The following is a 6,268-nucleotide window of genomic DNA, read 5'->3' as shown; positions in this document are numbered from 1 at the left end:
CTAAGACTCCATCTCTCTCTCCCCTCTCTCTCTCTCTCACACACACACACCCCCCACACACACTAAGACTCCATCACACACACACATGCTCTAGGCGGAGCATTTGTTCCTACCACCCTTCATCCAACCTTACCCATATGATAAACAATCACCTTTATTTACTTGCATAACGTGGACAAATTCCACTTTACTTTAGTAGTCAACAAACTTATCATCTGTACCCTATAAAAAAACGAGTTGGCGGTGATGGTGTGCCTGCCATCTTGTAATACAAACCGTATGATCTATATCTGAGGATAGAAAGCAAACTATGATAATTTTACAAAAGATACCCGCACCTCTCTCCACATCATTATCTCCCGCAAACTCATTGCTCAGCAATTAAAAAAGGAATAAGTCTCTGGAACAATCTAACATGCATGGTGGCCGCTGCCGCCTGCCGGCGCCGTCCATCCCCATGCCTCCGCCCATTCCGACCACCAGTCACCACCACGCTCCACTCCTCCTCGCCTTATCTCTCATCTTTCATTTTTTCGATGACATTCTCGAGATACCAGTTTTCCGATAAAATTCTCGAGATATCATTAGTTTTTACACATGGGATTACTCCTGCATGGGTCAATCACAACAGGTGTTCTATAAAAAAATGCATATTGATGTTCCGTGCAATGCACGAGAATCTTGCTTGTAATTATATAACGCAAATCACGAGCAGGAAGTGACATTTTTTTGACACAACCACGTTAACATGGCCACCTAAATCACTAGCTAAAGTAAATACCATTATACTTATATCCCGATGCAAAAGGTTGAGTACATGTCCGAAGAGTAGAGTCGCACACACGCACTCTATCTCTCAGAATCTCTCTCACACACACCAGTTACGTGACGCCCACTTAAGCAGACACGTATGTTACAATTTGTGCACCCGCGGGTACACGTGATGCTGCGCATTTATTTAAGCCGGAAGGTGAACCCAAACAGTAGCTGCATTCTTTCCCCTCCCGCCGCCTCTTCTCTGGTCGCCGTCGCCCGGTAGCCATGGGCCGGCCGAAGGTAACAACATACGCCATACTCCCGCCGGAGCGGCGCTTTAATATGGAAATTTTAGTGGTCATGCATGCATCTTTTTGTGCTAGCACTCCTATATAAGGGTTGACCGGTCGCTTCCCGCGGACGTGCGCGGGCGGTGGAAGAGGAAGGAGAAGGGAAGCGGGCTGTGGAGTAAAGTTTTTTACCACAATTTCTTAGGAAACTGAGTGCAATAATTGAGTAGTTTTGCAAACTACCAGTACTACACCTGAAACGGTTCAAAACCTATACTCCCTTGCCAGCGCGCGCTTCCCGCGTGAAACAGTCAGCGTCACCCTGGAGCGTCAGTGCCACATTAATGCCCGGCCAGAGCGGAGGCGACCTCTCACTGGCGCCGGCTTTGAAGTGGCGCGACGGCCGAGAGAGCACCGCTTCCCGGTGCACGCAACTGCTCCGCGTCGAGACTGGCCATAGGCCCTGTTTGGATCCATGGGTTAGAGTTAGTTTGAGCTAGTTGGGGCTCAAATAGCCCTAAAGTATCCAAGCATGAGGGTTTAAATTGCAGCACGTTGCACCGAACCCACCAAAAAAAACTATCCCACCCAAGAGGTGCTAACTGGAGATAGTTCTCATTGGGACCACTGAAAACTCACTTTTCTCTCTCCATGAAGTGCATTTATTGTCAATCTAACCCTGTCACCCAAACACCTCTTTGGCTACAGTTAGTTCAGGGTTAGTCATGAGTTAGTCTAACCTCTAGCTAAGTTAGAGTATCAAATAGGAGCAGTATAGGACATGCAAGTTGCTCAAAGCATACAGGCAAATTCGTACGTGAAAGGATTTTTTATTTTTGAAAACGGAACGTGAAAGGAATTTTTTTTAGAATGCTCTTGGCATGTCGCTAACATGTGATAGTTAACCGACCTCAATAGACGGCAGAAATGCCAGCCCGCCGCACTTTGATAGAGACGAGGAGGGAGAAGCGATACAGGCTGCTGGATTACTAGAGATAGGTGTCGCACGGAAGCCAAGAAATATGGTGATAGCGTGGGTTAGCCATGTACTAGTATGATGTAACTACACTGGGCTGCCGTGTTTCGTACTCTTCCAGTCCACTGTGGAGATGATTGGTTAATTTTATATCGCTGAATAATATTAAATATTATGAGTGCAGACGCTCCACCACGAGGTTCCTTGCTCCTTCTCGGTCGTCCGGAATCTATGTTCTTCCACTCTATTTTTTTACGTGAGCTTTGTTCATCCTTTTGCCAACACGCGAGACATCTAGCATCAAGGTGCATGTGTTATGCAAGGATCGTTCCATCTATATGAAGAACACGTGGGACTGGAACTATGAGACGGATATGTACCCAGGAGTGGACGTACGAACCTGAGTAATGTAGCGCAGTAAGTTAAGTAGAAAGGCACAAATGGTATGAACATGTGTGGCATATAGGGTGTGTTTGGTTGTGTTCTCGTCTCAGCATAGTTGTTCCCTCTTCATGCATGCTCAACTCAACACCCCTCTTCATGCATGCTCTCTTCATGCATGCTTCTAGTGTATTTGTGCTAAACTAGTGTGGACTCATGCACCCTCCATACACTCTACCAAACACCCAAAAGTAGGTCGAGAAGGGAACTCTTGGGCGGCATTTGTCTCTTACTATGTACTACCACTAAATGTTGTACGTGCAATGCACGGTGATGTTATGGAGTACGTGCCTAAGTACTCTACTACTACTATATTAGTTGGAGCCACATATTAACTTTTATATTTGTTTATGTTATGCCCCGATACCTTCCAACTAGACGTGTCTTTCTCTCCAGGTCGCACTTTGTATCGTTCATACCACTAAGTACTACTACGTGTGGTCTCCAACCCAGAAGTGGAAGAAGTGGAGACGCTCTACCATGCTGTTTTTTTACGCTGGGCTCTACCACGCTGCTCATGTCCCACTCCTTTCGCTGACGTGTGGGACATCCAGCACGTGCCGTGTTTGGCACCCTTCGTCGTAAGAGTTGAAACGCTAGCATTCATCAGAAATAAAAAATAATTATAAATCGGCAGTGATACTATTTTTTTGCGAACCAATCAGCAGTGATACTATACCACGCGGTTTCCTTGCTCCTAGATATCATAAAGAAAACTTCCGTTCACCAACATGTGGGACGTCGACCATCCTGGTCCACTTGCCATGCACGCAGAACTCCAAGGGAGAGTCACCCAGGTCGTCGCGCCGCAGTAACAATGACTAATGAGCCATCAAATCACAGGCCCACTTCCCACTTTGAAGTTGCTCGGACGAAGGAACCATCATGACTTCGTTGAATTCCGCTTCTTGAAGAAAACTACTGTACCAGCAGTACTGCTAGCTACAGTAGTTACTCCAACAGAGGCCTCCTTTCATTCATAGGATAGGAATATGAAAATCATAGGAAGTGAGATGACATGCATCTCAATTCCTATAGAGAAAGAGATGCCATTTGATGCTTAGGATAGGAATTTTTCCATTTAGTCTAGGCTAATGTACTGGTAATTTGCTCTAGAAACTACAGTAGTAACTAGTAGTATTGGTACATGCTCGTACTCAGACACAGACACACACACTAACTACTAGTACTACTACTTCTCACATGCTGGCCAGACGCCGTCGTTCTCCTTCCCGGCTTTGTCGGCGACAACCCACCGTGCTTGGATCTCCGCCGACCTCTCCGCAGCAGCATGTGCGTCCTTTTCTTTCTTGCGGCGGCGGGCCTCTCTTTTCTGAGTGCTTTCTGACTTTTCCGCTCCCTCTGTGCGGCTTTGGCTGCCTCTTGCTCTACCGCCCATTCGGCCTTGGCATCTTCAAATTCCTCCCACGTAGTTGTGAGGTCGCGAGCGGCGATGAACTCGGCACGGCGGGATGCCATCGCTTCCCTACCATTTTGTGTGCGGTCGTGGGCGGCGAGGAACTCGGCGCGGCGGGATGCCATCGCTGCCTTACCGGTTAGTGTGCGGCGCGGTGGCATGAACGACGCTTGGTGAGAGCTCTGGGGTGGAGTGGCCGGACAACCGTATAGTGCATTGGTTTGTCAAGAGCTCAAGGACAGAAGACGAAGCAAATTTGGATTCCCCTTCAATCCTGGTCATTTATTACTGAGTAAAATGCATTGGCGGTCATTGAACTTGTCTTGATAGCTCACTTTGATCATTGTATACGAGATATGGTGATTATATGGTCACTGGCTCAGCGTATAGCTCCGTATTTGTCTGGTTGACCAGTCAAACAGTCCGCATGCGCCTCATCAGCTCGTGTTCTTTATCTATCTACGCGGGCCTACCTGTCAATGGAGAAAGAAATACTGTAAAAACCAAATTTATGCGTATGTGGGGAATCAAACCACGGACTCGTCGCTGCAACGCACCCTCGTCAACCAAATGAAAATGAAATACTTTGCATCAGACACTCACGCTCATGCTGTCAAAGCATGCTAATGGATGCACGTAGCCCTCTAAATCAAAGTCCTGCTAATGGCGCAACGCAAACGGCGAGCCCATCACCTGCGCGCCCCGACGGTGCCTGACATTACTGTTTAGACGTTTGATGGAGCCCTATGCAAACGCCGAGCATGTATTCACCTGGCTCAACACCAACGGTCATACTCAGACCGCCTTGCTCATGTATATCGTCCATCACAACGACAATCTATAAAATAGCCTAAGCTAGAGAGGGTACTATGGTAGTATGGTACGGAGTATGTACTATCGTGAGCGACCGATCTTAGTGCCACTGCACACCGAAACCCCTTCCATCGCTAGCGCGCGCTTCACCGTCTCTCCAGAATGTCAATGCCGCATTCACCGGACTTAACTGCAGGTGCAATTGGTGTGTCACTGACATGCGGGCCAGATGCCCGTTGGGCCCACATGTCAGTAACCCAAACGCATCTGCAGTTAAGTCACTGAAGCAGCGTCCGCATTCACGCCCGATGAACCTACTCCGGCGCCAGTTGTCCATCCGTCTGCCGCGGCTCATTGCCATTCGCCCACTATATAAACTTGAGCCCCAGCTCCCAGCCATAGCCAAAGACCCACACTTATTCTCCTCCGGTCCCTTCCTTCTGTCGGCACCACTTCAACCATGGCCTCCTGGCGCTCCGAAGCTCTCTTGGACGTACTGTCGCAGGAGCAGACGAGGGACATCGGCGGCTCCGCTCCGGGCGCGCTCCAAAGCTCTCTTCGACGTACTGTCGCAGGAGCACACGAACGTGATCGCCGGCACCCCCCCGCCCCCGGCCGCCCTCCACCGCCACGACCACGAAGCCGGCGCACGTGCGCGGGCGCAGCCGGCAGCGAGGAAGAGTAGTACACGGTAGGTCGCCGCCGCTCTGGTCCCGGGAAGGCCACCGCTACTCCGCTTAGTCGACGCCAAGCTTGGTGGGGTAAACATCGGCTGCCGATTAGCCGCTTGACGGCGACATGGAGGCGGAAATCTTCAGAACCTTGTGCTCCGGAGGAGGAGGTTATCGAGGTGGATGAGGAGGAGGCAAAGGCAATGGCCGGCTTTCTCGGGTTCATGGCCGGACATGGTGGTCGGGCGCCGACGATCATTTAGATTAGGTTTACAGTAGGTTTTAGTACGGTTTGTGCAAAATATGTAATGAATTTCGTCCAGTTTGGAGGAAAAGTTTTCGAAATGTAATAAATTTCATCCGGTTAATTTGAAATTTGCTTTGTTTGCACGAATTTCGTCCGGTTAGTTCATATAGTTGTCGAAAGGTATGTGGGCAGCATCGGATGTCATCCATCAGTGTCCTCGGACAGATGCCGGTGTAAATTTGTGGGCCAGCGCTGGAGATGCCCTAACTATCATGCTATAATTGCTAACAATCCTCCATTATTTGGCAGGGAACAGTTATCCCTCGATCAAAATCAAATCTGCGGTGTTTCGCACTCCTCCCGCGTAAGAGTGTAAACTCTTGCTTACATAAAAATGGAGCAAGTGGACGGCACTGTAGCACGTCATATCACTCGAACTAGCCCGCCTAGCGAGCGGGAAAGCACCGCCCTCGTCATTTTGTTCTGGATTTCTATCGATCGATCGCGCAAAAATATTATGCTTCGCAAGTTCTAAAGGAAAAGGCGGCACACTTACGACTCGTACGCGTCGCAACCCCGACAGTCCGGCTCGCACGCCGCTCACCAGAGGGGACACGAGTTGTCTTGCAATTTCACTGACATGTGGGACCGTAGTTG

The sequence above is a fragment of the Triticum aestivum genome, chromosome 4D, assembly GCF_018294505.1.
Source record: "Triticum aestivum cultivar Chinese Spring chromosome 4D, IWGSC CS RefSeq v2.1, whole genome shotgun sequence".
Classification (NCBI taxonomy): domain Eukaryota; kingdom Viridiplantae; phylum Streptophyta; class Magnoliopsida; order Poales; family Poaceae; genus Triticum; species Triticum aestivum.
Note: the sequence above shows the minus strand (reverse complement) of the source record.